We start from the raw sequence: 14922 nt of genomic DNA on the forward strand, positions 1-14922 counted from the left end.
TCTGTAAAATCAGTTTTTATAATTGGGGTTTCAGACCAAGGAAATTATTTGAGATCTGAATGATCATGGGAAGACACTGGGCCAAATTTTGGTGGGGCAAAATGGCTCATTTCAGTGCAGTGGTCAATTTTTCTTCTACAGGAAATCCAATTTTTCCTCTACTTTCAATCCAGCGGTATTTCTCTCTCACCTTTTTGTGGGTCAGGAACGTTTTTGAAAGTCCACTAAAAGCACATCTGGTTTGAAAGGTGTTGAAGCTAATGGAGTCAGGAACATTCTGAAAGGAAAGTACAAGTGTTTTTCCACTTCAAGTTCATTATTAGGTGCTGTAATGTAGATCTGATTTTAATGCAGAGATGAATCACACTAAACCATCCTTTAAAGATTAAGTTGACATTGATATTGATCAGCTTTGTGTACTTGTTCACTATCATGATTGCTTTTCCAACAAAGGTGGCAACATAATGTGGTGAAACATGTTACAAAATGTCCTGTCATCTTTTCTATCATGAGTTAAACTGCTCTATGATTATTGAAAAAAATTATATAATCCTAGTTTTGATACTGATAGGATGCATGGAGCATACAAATGGCATCAGAGGTCTGAGGGAACATTGGCTGACATGGAGTGGTGAGGTTTATGAAACTTTTATTGTGGAGACCTGGGATACCATATTAGAGAACTGAGTTGGCCTTCTGACTAGCTGACCTTCGCAGTTATACTCTTCACACACTAGTGTAGCTGGCAAACTGCACTGTAGACCCGACAGGGGTAAAAAAAGACATAAGTGGTGTGTGAAGCCATATGCTGTTGTGTGTATGGTTTCTGAACTGTGCCTAATGGAAGATTAAAACCACTGAAGTGAATGGACAGGAACATACAGATGAAGTATAATGAGGGAAAATGAGACATTATCTATTTTGATAGGAGAAACATAAGCAAAGTATTGCTTAAGGCTGGAAAGTGTAGAAATACAAAGGGATTTAAGTCACTGAAGGCTAACATGCAAGTGTAGGAAGCTATTAGGAAGGCTAATGGAATGCTAGCTTTTATTGCAAGAGGATATACATACAGAAATAGTAAAGTCTTGCCTCAATCATACAGCAGTTTGCTTAGACCACACTTAGAGTACTACATTTATCATTGTTCTCATCTTAAGCAATTATTGCCATAGGAGTGCAACAAAAGTTCACCAGATTTGTTCACAGGATGGTGAGACTATCCCTTGAAGAGAGATTGGGTAATCTGGACCTGTATTTGAAGAATGAAAGGGGATCTCATTGAAATTTACAAACTACTTAGAGGTAGACAGGATATATGCAAGAAAGATGTTCCCCCTGGCTGGAGAGTCTAGAATCAGGGGATAATCATTTAAAAATAAGGAGGATGCCATTTATGACCCAAATAAGAAAAATATTTTTTTACTCAGTGCTGAAAACCTGATGAATTCTTTCCCACAGAAGGCTGGGAAGCTCAGTCTTGGATTGCTAGATTTCAGATCAGCAGTGGTATACAATGTTATGAAGATGAGGTGGATAAAAAGCATCGTGTGCTTAATCAACCATGATTGTATTGAATGGCAGAGTAGGCACAAAAGGAGTGTATCCTATTCCTGTTCCCTTTTTGATTGCTATATATAAACTGTCACAAATATTTTCTTGGAATTTGTGATTCAAGTCCCTGTATTAAAATCATACAGGTGTATAGGCCAAATGCTGGCAAATTAAACTAGTTTTTTTTAGGATATCTGGACAGCATGGACGAGTTGGACTGAAGGGTGCTCCCGTGCTGCACATCTCTATGACTCTATGAGTGGGGTAGCTGTATTCATAAACACAACATTGTATTGGTGACTAGTGAAATAGGTTCAATCGATCATGATGTGGAATCAGTCCAAGTGGAAATAAGGAATAGCAAACAAAACAGGTCACAGATGGAAGCTATCTATAGGCCCTTGAGGTGCTTCACTGCAAAACAAAATAATGGCGGAGTGTCAGAAGAGTGATTCTGGGTGATTTTAATCTGCACATATTGACTGGACAAATCTGATGGGCAAGAGTAAAATGAAAGACAAATTTGTTCAGTGCAAAGATAGTTTCTTAGAGTAGTTCATTGTAGAAGCTACTTGGCAGCAGGCTATTAATATATCTAACCATGTGTCATGAGGTAGGATGAAGAGATCTTCTGGTTAAGGATCCTTGAAGGGGTAGCAATGGTAGAATCACAAATTCAGTTTGAAGGAGAACATCTCAGGCTTCAAACCAGCGACTTCACCTTAAAAAAAGGGCAATTGAAGAAAATATTGCTTTAGTGGGCAGGAAATATAGACTAGCCCAATGGAAGATGCAACTGTGGATTAGTAACAGGGAACAAGAAAATGGTAGATAATTAAGAACAATATTTTGCATTGGCTTCACGGCAGAAGACAGTATATGCAGACAAATAATGTCAGATAAGCAAGGTGTTAATTGAAGGAAACATTTTCGGTCACAGCACCAGGTTATATTCCACAGGTTTATTTGGAAGTACAAGCTTTCGGAGTGCTTCTTCTTCGTCAGGTAGCTAGTGGTGCAGGATCATATAGCAAAATTCTGTGTCCTATGATCCTGCACCACTAGCTACCTGACGAAGGAGCACTGCTCAGAAAGCTTGTACTTCCAAATAACCCAGTTGGACTGTTAACCTGGTGTTGAGTGATTTTTGATTTTATCCACCCCAGTCCAATGCCAGCACTTCCACATCTTTCTCAAACACAAGGGACAAAACATTTGACAAACTAGTAGGAGTAAAGTAAACAGATTGCCAGAACCTTATGGCCTGATTCCAAGGTTAAGGAAAGTGGCTGCAGAGGTAGTGGAGGCATTTCCAAGAGGGTTCCAGCAGATTTGAACAATGCTAATGTAATGCCCTGTTCAAGAAAGGCTAGAGACAAAAAGTCAGAAACTACAGGGCAGCACAGTGGCTCAATGGTTAACACTGCTGCCTCACAGCACCAGGAACTGGAGTTCAATTCCACCCTTGGGAATTTTCCACACCCTGTGTGGAGTTTTCACATTCTCCCAGTGTCTGCGCAGGTTCCCTCCCATAGTCCAAAGATGTGCAGGTTAGATGGATTAGCCACAGAAAATGCAGTGTTCCAGGACAGGGGTGAATCGGGGTTGGGATGTCCAAGTAGTTTGCTTCCATACTGTATTGATTTTATCTTAACATGTGTTGTTTGGGAAAATGCAAGTCCGTTATAAAAGGAAGAGACAGCAGGACATTTAGAAACAAAAAATTACAATCAAACAGTCAACATGGTTTTGGGAGGCATAAATCATAATTGACAAAACTGCAAGAGTTCTTTGAGGGAGTTCTTAAAAGGAAATCAGCAAATGTAATGTGTTGGATTTTCAGAAAGAATTCAAATAGGATACCACATAAAAGCTCACGGTATTAGCACGGATTGAGGAATAGTTAACGTACTCAAAAGTCGGGATGAATGGATCTCTTCCAGGTTGGAAAGATCTAACTATTGGAGTGTCAAAAGGATCAGTCCTTGGGCCTCAATAATTTACTGTCAATAATAATGACTTGGACGAGGAGCAGAGTACAATTTATCTATATTTGTTTACAATAAGTGGTAGGAAATATGATGTGAACACAAGGAATCTGCAAGGGAAGATAAGTTGAGCGAGTGTGCAAAAACTTGGCAGATTGAGTTTGATGTGGGAAGTTGTAAAGTCATGGACTTTGCTATAAAGAATCAAAACAGACAATTTAGTTTGAGAGATTCTCCAAAAAAAAAGTGAAGCACAGAGGATTCTGAAAGTTCTTGTGCATGAAATACGAGAAACATGCAGTTTCGACAAGTAATTAAGGCAGTAAATGGAATTTTAGCCTTCACTGCTATGAGTTGGACATTAAAAATTGGATGCTATGATGCTGCTGATGAGGCCACACTTGGTATACTACAGATAGATTTGGTCCTTATATTTAAGGAGGGATGCATTGGCATGGAAGCAGTTCAGGGAATAAACAAGCTGATTCCTGCAATGAATTATAGAATCCCTACAATGTGGAAATAGTGGACTTTTCAAGTCAAACAGGTTAGGCCTTTATCCATTAGAGTTTAGCAGAGGTGATCTTATTGAAACAGAAGAATCTGTGAGGGCTCGATATTGAGAAGATGTTTCCATTGGTAGGGAATCTTGAACATAATAAGGTGAGAATAGGGCAACACTTTTTTGAAATTGAGGGACACAGTGTTGTGGAAGTAAGATCACAAAGTATTTAAAGAGGAGGTAGGTAGCATTTTGAAATATCTAAGAGTTCATACAGTCATAGAGATATATAGCACAGAAACAGTCCCTTCAGTCAAACTTGACCATGCCAAACAGATATTCTAAATAAATCTAGTCCTGTTTGCCAGCACTTAGCTCATATCCCTCTAAACCTTTCCCATTCACATACTCAGTCAGATGCCTTTTAAATATTGTAATTGTACAGCCTCCACCATATCCTCTGGCAGCTCATTCCAAATGCACATCACCTTGTGTATGAAAAGGTTGCCCATTAGATCCCTTTTAAATCTTTCCCCTTTCACCAAACCTATGCCCTCTAGTCTAGGCTGCCCCAACCCAGGGAAAAGACCTTGTCTGCCTACCCTATCCAGTCCCCTCATGATTTTATAAACCTGAGGTTATCTTTCAGCCTCTAATGCTCTAGGGAAAATAGTCCCAGCCTATTCAGCTTCTCCCGATAACTCAAATTCTCCAACCCTGGCAAAGCATTCTTGTAAATCTTTTCTCAACCCTTTCAAGTTTCACAACATCCTTCCTATAGCAGAAACACCAGAATTGCAAACAGTATTCCAATAGTGGCCTAACCAATATCCTGTACAGCTACAACATGACCTCCCAACTCCTATACTCAATGCAATGACCAATAAAGGCAAGTATACCAAACACTTCTTCACTATGCTGCCTACCTGTGATGCCACTTTCATGGAACTATGAACCTGCACTCCAAGATCTCTTTGTTCAGTAACACTCCCCAGAATCTTACTATTAACTGCATAAATCCTGCCCTGATTCACCTTTCCAAAATGCAACACCTCACATTTATCAATATGACGCTCCATCTGCCAACCCATTGGCCCATCTGATCAAGATCTCTGTATTCTGAGGCAACATTCTTCACAGTCCACTTTACCTCCAATTTTGGCATCATCTGCAAACTTACTAACCATACCTCCTACATTCACATCCAAATCATTTACATGAAAGTGACCAAAAAAAAAAGCAGTGGACCCAGCACCTATCCTTGAGACACACCACCAGTTGAAGCCATGGAGAACTGACAGCAGGGGACTAAGAGGCCTGGTGCAGATTAGCCATGAGTTTATAGAATTGAAGGGACGGATTTGATTGGACTACCTCTATTCCTGCTTATGTTTTGATTACAGGAGTAGAATATTTACCGCCTTAAAAGCGTCAGTTTGTTCAAATGAACCCCATTCGGCTGTTTTTAATTAAATGAACCCACGGTGCTTCCAAGGTTCTTCAGAGAGGATGACAAAAGTTCTGAACACCTCTCCCCCATCCCCCCCCCCCCTCCTTCCCCTCCCCCTCCTTCCCCTCCCCCTCCCCTCCCCCTCCCCCCCCCTCCAGGAGGTTTGTTAACCCCGCTCTAATGAAACAGTGATCTCGGAGACAGTCACCTTCCCGACTCCAGGTGCTCAAACCATCCGGGGAGGAGCGATGACAAGGAGTTATAACGGTATTATTCTCCTATTCTGAAGTTACACTTCAGCAGCGTAAACAAAACAAATGTGTAGAAGACAAGAGTGTTACTGGGAGTGTAATCCCAATCGTGCAACAGTGAAGGAGGTGACAGTATTACCAAGCGGCCAGACCGAGCCTGGACACCCCACCCCCCCCCCCAACAAAATAAACACAGAGAGAAAATAAAACACCACATTTAACAATAAAAACTCAGCCTCAGTGAAGAGGCCGAGAGTTTACACTTTGTTCATTATTAACTCCACCCGCACACCGCAGCCCGACTGCATTTCGGATTGAAACACGGAAACTTCCAACTCCGCCGTTCCCGGGCCCGAACCGGCTCCATGTTCTCCGACATACCTTCCCCCGGCGGGAGGTTCGTGCGGGGCATCGCGGGGAAGACTGAAAACACGACGGAGAATCCAAACAGGACCAACCGCCCAGCGCTGGCCTCGCACTTCCGGCCTGCTCGAGCGGCGCGGCAGCCGGTATCCTGAAGGTGACAGCGCCAATGCCCCGGCCCCCCCCCCCCGAGGAACGCGCCAATGCCCCGCCCCCCAGGCACGCGCCACTGCCCCGCCCCCCCGAGGAACGCGCCACTGCCCCGCCCCCCCCGAGGAACGCGCCGCTGCCCCGCCCCCACCTTCCCCCGAGGAACAAGAACCCCACCTCACCCAGTAAAGTGACTGTACCGGGGTAACCTGATTGCCCTGCCCCCTCCTCCCCGGGGTAACCTGATTGCCCAGCCCCCTGGGGTAACCTGATTGCCCTACCCCCTCCTCCCTGGGGTAACCTGATTGCCCCGCCCCCTCCTCCCTGGGGTAACCTGATTGCCCCGCCCCCTCCTCCCCGGGGTAACCTGATTGCCCCGCCCCCTCCCCAGGGTAACCTGATTGCCCCGCCCCCTCCTCCCCGGGGTAACCTGATTGCCCCGCCCCCTCCTCCCTGGGGTAACCTGATTGCCCTGCCCCCTCCTCCCCAGGGTAACCTGATTGCCCCGCCCCCTCCCCAGGGTAACCTGATTGCCCTGCCCCCTCCTCCCCGGGGTAACCTGATTGCCCTGCCCCCTCCTCCCCGGGGTAACCTGATTGCCCCGCCCCCTCCTCCCCAGGGTAACCTGATTGCCCCGCCCCCTCCTCCCTGGGGTAACTTGATTGCCCCGCCCCCTCCTCCCTGGGGTAACCTGATTGCCCTGTCCCCTCCTCCCCAGGGTAACCTGATTGCCCTGCCCCCTCCTCCCCAGGGTAACCTGATTGCCCCGCCCCCTCCCCAGGGTAACCTGATTGCCCTGCCCCCTCCCCCCTGGGGTAACCTGACTGCCCCGCCCCCTACCCAGGGTAACCTGATTGCCCTACCCCCTCCTCCCTGGGGTAACCTGATTGCCCCGCCCCCTCCTCCCTGGGGTAACCTGATTGCCCCGCCCCCTCCTCCCTGGGGTAACCTGATTACCCAGCCCCCTGGGGTAACCTGATTGCCCCGCCCCCTCCTCCCTGGGGTAACCTGATTGCCCTACCCCCTCCTCCCCGGGGTAACCTGATTGCCCTACCCCCTCCTCCCTGGGGTAACCTGATTGCCCTGCCCCCTCCTCCTGGGGTAACCTGATTGCCCTACCCCCTCCTCCCTGGGGTAACCTGATTGCTCCGCCCCTTCCTCCCCAGGGTAACCTGATTGCTCCGCCCCTTCCTCCCCAGGGTAACCTGATTGCCCGCCCCGTACTCCTGGGTAATTCTCTTTGTCCCCTCATTTTTCAGCCTGAATAGATTGTATTAACAAGTGCAATTCTTAACATGCACAAACCCTTGAGTTCAATTAGTCACAAACCGTGCATTCACTTCAAGACACAAATGACAGTTCTCTAGTAGTTTTGCCTCAAAAAGATTAAGAGCAAATTCTTAAACATAAACGACAGCAAAATTCGCCCTTAAAAAACGAGCTAAATAACAACAAGGTTCAGGCACCTTCTGTAGTCAGGGAGTCTTTGATCCGTGTGGCCTCTGTTCAATTCAAATGTCATAACGATCTCTGCCTGAGATCTGGGCCTTACTTTAGTTATTAATAAACCGGCTGCTACTAAAATGTCTGGGTTATTTTTCTGAACCCATCTCCTCTGTTTTCTTACTCTTCTGAGGAAGAGTTGAAGCTACCAGATAGACACATGTACTCCACCAGATGGTCAGAACAAATCTGGCACACAAGGGGTAAATGTGTAAGTAAACAAAGACAAAGTTCAAAATTTGTTCTTTATTCCCCACTCTGAAAACAACATTCCATCTGGTGGTTTATAATTAACAGTATTATTTTTCTTTATCTGCCATAAAGGTTGCTTTTCTGAAGTCTGTTTCTGAGCATTTTGTATCTGCCATGCATTTATGAATACTCTTTGGAATCAAAAAAGCAATTGTCACAAAGGCAGTGCGAGCTAGCATGGTCAGACATTTAGGAACTGTGATGTTGTAATGTTAACTGTACTTCTTTGTTCTTCCATTTTTTAGTAGGAAGGACTGTAATGTTCAACTTTCTAACTTTGTTTTCCTTATTTTTCTGCTCTGTACCTAAAATTCTGTACCGAAGATGGCACTTTAAGAGGCAACTAGTAAACTTTTTACTGTGTGCATGTGAGTACATGTGACAATAAACCTAATTCAATTCAATTCAAATATAGTCATACTCATCCAGCAGAGGTGGCTGGCTCATACATTCATAGGTTGAAAGACAGATGTTTACAAAATGTAACATTCTTTTTGTCAGCCTCATCCTTCACAAACTAAATGCTCTAAAGGATTCTTTATACAGGTATATGCTCAAGGGACTAAATCAATCAATGCCTGTCATTTATGTGCCCTTAACCTCGCTAATAGAATTATCATCATTAACAAAGTAGATAATAAACTTCTAACTCATTAGTTAAACACCCTCATAAGTTTTTAAATATATGTTTTTACTTACAGGGCAGAAAATCACACTTTGTGTAACAAGTGCAGATGTGCACAGAATTTATTGTGGGTCTTTGCTTTGGAATGCATCACTTACCTTAACACTGAGGGAATTTGTAAAACTTTACAGACTATTTTTGTAATTGAAGCTTTAAGTAGCATTACGTTTTTGCTGAAGAAGCAATCTTGAAAATAATAGATCATCTTTTGTGGAAGACTTCATCTCTCGATCACATTTGTTACGGAAGAAGGACTTGCATTTATATGACACTAATCACAGCCTCAGGCCATTCCAAAGCACAGTCAATTAAGTGCATCTTAAAGCATAAACAGTTATAATGTAGGAAATTTGAAGTCAGTTTGGGCTGAATGGCCTCCTTCTGTATCATAATAATTCTGTGATTTGGACACAGCAAGGTCTCACAAATAGCTAAGTAGCCACTCACACTATCACTCTACCTATAGTGCGTAGCTGCTAAACTCAGATTTGCTGACAACTCTCTGGGACATATTTCATTGACACCCCCACAAGGATCCCTGATCACAGGGATGTCATAACCGTGTTAAGTTCTTGATTGACATTTAATGCTGCTCGCCTACCCCAAAGGAGGCAAATCAAATTTTTTCAGACTCTTCAAATTCAAGACCCCTATCATGTTACCATCCATATTTCCAAGTCATGGTGGTGTATGACTTGAAGAGAACCTGGGGGTGATGGTGTTTCTTTCTATATGTTTCCATTTTCCTAAATTTTGGAGATCATGAAAGTACTGATGGATGATCCTTAGCAAATTATTGCAGTGCATCTTCCAGGTGACATCTTCAATTTCCTGGATAATTCTAAAGGAATCAGCTGCTTTTGGGAGATCATAGGTTTCTGACACACATATCAAGTCTGTGCTGCTCCAATGATTACCTGGCTGATGTACTATCCAGGCCATGGTATTTATATGGCTGTTCCAGTTCAGTTTATGATCAATGGTTGCACCTCAAGGATGCTGATAGGGGATTTAACAATGAGAATGCTTTAGTGGCATTGCCACCAATAAGCTGTATGGCCCTGCCACTGAGAAGTTTCATGCACACTGATCAGTGTGTTCAGATGCATTCGCTTTCACTTGCACAAGGACTTGAGAGGTCTGTGCAGTGGGGAAAAAAAATACAAGGCAAAGTGTTCTTTTCAACAAAAAACAATACTAATTAACTTGTAAATTCACAAACTCACATGAACATTAACAGAATGCAGTATTTGCTAGCCAGCTTCTATCTGAGAAAAATAAAATACTTCAAGCGCCAAGGTTCAGATCCATGTAGAATAATGTGGATGATTATCTACAAAAATTTGATGGCAGTAGAAATTTAGCTTCATTAAAATGTATCTAGTGTTCCCAAAAATTGTAATTCTGCATGTTGTATTCCTTCAAAATCAGCTTTTATAGCTGGGTTTCCAGACCCGTTTGTGATTTGTGAGATGATAGGATTTAGTAAGATGTTATTTTGATTGCTTCATAAACTGCAATAATTACTTCCTGAAATTAAAAAATATTAGTCATCTAGACTCGAAACATTAGCTTGCTCTCAGTCCATGGATACTGCCTGACCCGCTGTGATCTCCAGCAATTTTTGTTTTCAGTACAGTTTCCAGCATTTACAAAAATATTTACCTAAAAGATCCTCTGGGCCTGTTACAGTCTTTGGAAAATACAATAAAATATTCCTGGAAAATTGCAGTAAAAATGAAATCAAACTACAGATTAATTTTTATACATCCATGCAAGTGGAACAGCATTCTAGAAGTCCATTAAATATCGAAACAGAATGATGATATACGATTTTAGTCTCATATGCGTTACATTCTGACTGGATTACTCTACCAAGAGCCAGTTTGGATTGGATGGGCTGAAAGGCTTTCTTCTGTGCCATAATGCCATAATAGGTGTGATAAAGATTTGTCATTATCATTCTTTGGAAACTTGAGTTCTACAGTAGAGCTAAATGAGTTTTTGGTTTATCTTAGTTCTCTGAAGGTGACTTTTTTCTAAAAGGCTCAGGAACTCATTGTGTTAGCATTCGCTCAAACAAATTTTTTTAAGAAATCAAGTGATTAAACCTAAATGACTTTGCAATCTTCCTGGTGAGGTAATGGCTGAAGTGTTTACTGAGTGAGGGCCAGACAGATGGAGAGGTCGGACAGCAGAAGCAGGTTAATTACAGAAATAAAGATTCTTAACAGCAGGTTCATTTGGCAGCCTCAAAGTAGTCAAAGTAACTGGGAAACACCAAAAGTTTTTTCTCTTAGAATTTAGTGATAAATGTCTGTAAATTAGCCTATGTCTGTATGTCTCAGGGAGAGATGGAGAGAATCAAATCTGGTAACTGTGCAGAATTTTGACAAAGGAAATGCTTGCAACCTTGTTAGATGAGTAAGAAATTAAGGATTGATAATAAGACGGTTAAACTGGGGTTGAGTGCTCATAAACAATATTAATGGGAAAAAATGGCTGAATCTTTTATTTGTCATTTATCACAAGTTCTTTCATAATTATTTTATACACCTTTTGTTTTTGTTCTTTTCCTTTGTGTAATAAAGTCTTATTCTTTTGTTAAGAATATATTGGCTGCTTCTACTGAATATCTTCAGTTACTACTGTCACCATAAGCAAATTGTAAACATAAAACATTTTGCCTATTAAATCAGGTTTCACTCTGGAATATGACCTGCCCAGTATTACCATTGGCTGGGGTCATAACAATGGTGCATGCTGGGGGGGGAGGGGGTGCGGTGTATTCCTTGCCCCACTGGTAAAAAAGGTCACTCGCAGTTCACTGACTTTAAATTCAGTTGTTCTGAAGATATAATATGCCAGTGGTAGCTTTAACAAGGAGAAAGGAAATCCCTCCCTCAAGTCTTGCTGCCAATGTTCAGAAGGATGATCTATAGCAACCTGCAGTCTCTCACCTGGTCATGGTTAAAGCTCTTCAGTTGCATTGATTAAAGGTTTCTCTGCTTGTCAGTTTCAACTGAGAAAAAGTTCCTCCTACAATACTTAACATTCTACTTGGTGACTTGCCAGGTGAGGAAAAGGCACCCTGCCTGGGAAATCCAGAATTGAAGACTTAAAAAGTTCTTAATTGACTTTTTATATGAGTTACTGACTCACAAGAGAAAGAAACCACATGACATTTGGATATTTTACTAATTTTCAGGGCAATTTAACTCCCTATAAGCATGAAACTTTCACAATCCAAATTTTAAATTTCACTATACTTTCAGTAAATTTCCTATACTCACTTCATAAAGAAAAATCAATCTGGAAATGCTGGTGTTCTGTTGTTAAATCCTACAGTACCCAATTTCATTTACAATATGGATTTGATACAGTTTGCAGCATGAACAATGTACATTATTCTGAATTACTCCACTTCCATGTATGGATCCCTTGATGGGAAAGAAGCAGTTAAACCTGGAAAGGACAGAATTGGTGCCAACTTGTATACCCAGAGTTAGAAACATAAAACAAGACTATTCAATCTATCAAAAATTGGCTAACTAAGAGCTTAAAGCAATCTGTACATGTGTAAGTTTGAAGGATTTGTAGAAAATCGATTAAGAAAATGTTTTAATGACATGTTTGTGTTATTTGGGAGATAATGAAATTGTGCACTACCCACACAGCAAAGACATCTTTGCTCATCTGCTCTCTTTTGCATCTCATCAGTGAGACAGCGCAATTCGCTTTAATTTTTATCCTAAGTTTTGCAGTGGGATTTAAACCTTAAGCCATATGAACACAGAGGCACATTTGCTACCCATTGAACCACCACCAACATATTTGGCGGAGTAAGACCAGAAAAAGCTGAAAATCAATGTCAATCAATAACAATTACAGCTTAATATTTTGAGATAACCCTCGGTCTGATCTGAAAATTCCTGAGATTGAAGGAGACAGAAATTGCCAAGAATTTCCCAAAGTTCTATGCTGCCACCAACTTGCTTAATCTAATTAGCCTGGCTGTTTCCCACTGTATTGTTCACAGGATATAGCAGAGGCTGACAACATCCTGGCTGGAATGTTGAAGACATGTATTCCGGAATTAGCTGTGCTTCTAGCCAAGCTGTTCTAATGCAGTACATCTAACAATGTGGAAAATTCCCCAGACATGTTGTATCCACAAGAATCAGAAAAAAATCCAATCTGGCCAATTACCAGTTGTTCATTTTACCCTTGATCATTAAACAAGTGATAGAATGTGTCATTGACCATGCTATGAAGCAACATTTAATAGCTTGTCTCTAGTGCTCAGTTTAGATTCTATCAGGATAACAACAATCAGTAGCCATGGTTCTAACATAGACAGCTACAGTGATGTGTTGGAACTGTGATAATTAGCCTCTCAAAATCACAAATGCTTAATTCCTGATGTGAGATGAGAGAGATTGGCTTGCCAACAAGTTAGCGTATGACCAAATTTGGAATCAAAAAGACTGAGTAAAACTGATTTCAATGGAAACCAGAGGAAAAGATTGTACTGGCTGGGTTCAGACTGAGCATAAAAGTATTTGTGATTTTGGGAGGCTACTTATCTCAGTTCTAGCACATCACTGTACCAGTTACTTGTGGTAATGTTCTCATCCAAACATCTTTAGCTGCTTCATCACTGAATGTTCCTCCAACACATCATCAGGAGTGAGAATATACATTGATGATTGTACAGTGTTCGGTTTCGTTTACAATTTATCAAACAGAAAAGTGGCCCATGCTTGTGTGCAACAGGAATTGGATGATAAAAAGGAGTGGCATACTCAAGATAAGTAATAGCCATAATGGATTAATATTATGACCATGTACAGCAAGTCAGACCCTAACCATCTCCCCTTCGAGACTAAAGAAACTGCAGATGCTGGAATCCAAGGTAGACAAGCAGGATGCTGGACGAACATAGCAAACCAGACAGCATCAGGAGATGGAGAAGTCAATGTTTCAGATGTAACCCCTCTTCAGAACCTGAAACATTAACTTCTCCACCTCCTGATGCCGCTTGGCTTGTTGTGTTCTTCCAACCTTCTGCTTGTCTACCTAACCATCTCCTCTTGACATTCAATTACATTAAATATCATCACTGAATCCTCTACCATTCACCAGAAATGTAACTGAAGCAGCCACGTAAATATGTGCTACCACAAACAAGTGAAAGTTGGATATTTCTGTCATATATAGATTACTACCTAACACCCCAAAGGTTTTTTTAAACAATCTACAAGGCACAAATCAAGAGTGTGATAAGATATCCTCCGTTTACCTGGATGAGTACAGCTCCAAAATGCAAGAATTTTAATACCATTTAGGTGAAGCAGTTGCTTGTCACCTAATTGGTTATCGATCCTTTCACCAAAGCTCTGTGGCACTCTATACACCATGTACAAAATGAACTGCACCAAAACTCTGAGAACATCTTCAACAGCAACTTCCAAACCTGTAATCTGTACCACCCAGACAGTGACGAATGCTTTGATATACCATCACCTCCAGAACCCCTTTCATTTTATCTAGTTTCCTGGAAATATATCACCTTTCCTTCAACATCATTGTTTCACTACTGGAACGTGTACCTTACAGCTCTATAATGCTTCTCTACAATATGGACTGCAGAGTGAAAGCCAGAACTCACCATTTGGGAACAGTGATAAATGTTAGCCCTGTTGGTAATGTCCACATACCATCAATGAATCAGTAGTAGTGTAAACCATTAGAAAACCAAGAATTGCCATTGTGATTAATATAGCAATCAATCCATAATTGGCTCATGTGTAACATACAAACTGCAAGCACAAATAACTAACACAAGTTAAAATTGAGGTTAACATACAAATTTAATTAATTCATAAATAACTATTCTGTTAAAAGTAACAATAGTTGCAGTCCTAACTTGCCTAGAAAGATTGATTTGTAGCAACATTAGCACAAATTCCCACTGAGATTATGCATTAGCAACTACAACGTAATGATTTCTATTGAGGTTAAAAGAAGTGCCAGGATCCAAGTTGCAAGCAACTTCTGAGACTAGTGCAAATGACTAATGATTTTAATACTGTTCCTAAGAGATTACATGACAGCTATAATTTGTCAATTTTCAGCACATTCTCTCTCCCCTTCACACAACTTAAAATATAAAAGAACTTGTTCACCACCTGATGAAGAACAATTCATTTCATTCCCAAATT

General features: G+C 41.5%; 1 protein-coding gene across 5 annotated transcripts in view; it reads right to left on the reverse strand.

Moving 5' to 3' along the window:
• Window positions 1–7745, reverse strand: part of klhl8 (kelch-like family member 8) — a 28618-nt gene extending 20873 nt beyond the window's left edge. Inside the window, exons 1-3 of one of the 5 annotated variants that reach the window (XM_072549031.1) lie at window positions 6127–6286; window positions 5703–5788; window positions 191–277 (exon numbers count right to left, since the gene is read on the reverse strand). The gene's annotated coding sequence lies outside the window, so the exon portion shown is untranslated. Of the gene's footprint in view, window positions 1–190; window positions 278–2154; window positions 5537–5702; window positions 5789–6006; window positions 6287–7724 lie in introns of those variants that run through there. The other 4 variants (XM_072549047.1, XM_072548952.1, XM_072549019.1 and 1 more) reach the window with 4 other exon arrangements.
• Between the last annotated feature and the right edge of the window lie 7177 nt (window positions 7746–14922).

This window comes from Chiloscyllium punctatum, chromosome 1 (genome assembly GCF_047496795.1).
Source record: "Chiloscyllium punctatum isolate Juve2018m chromosome 1, sChiPun1.3, whole genome shotgun sequence".
Taxonomy (NCBI): Eukaryota; Metazoa; Chordata; class Chondrichthyes; order Orectolobiformes; family Hemiscylliidae; genus Chiloscyllium; species Chiloscyllium punctatum.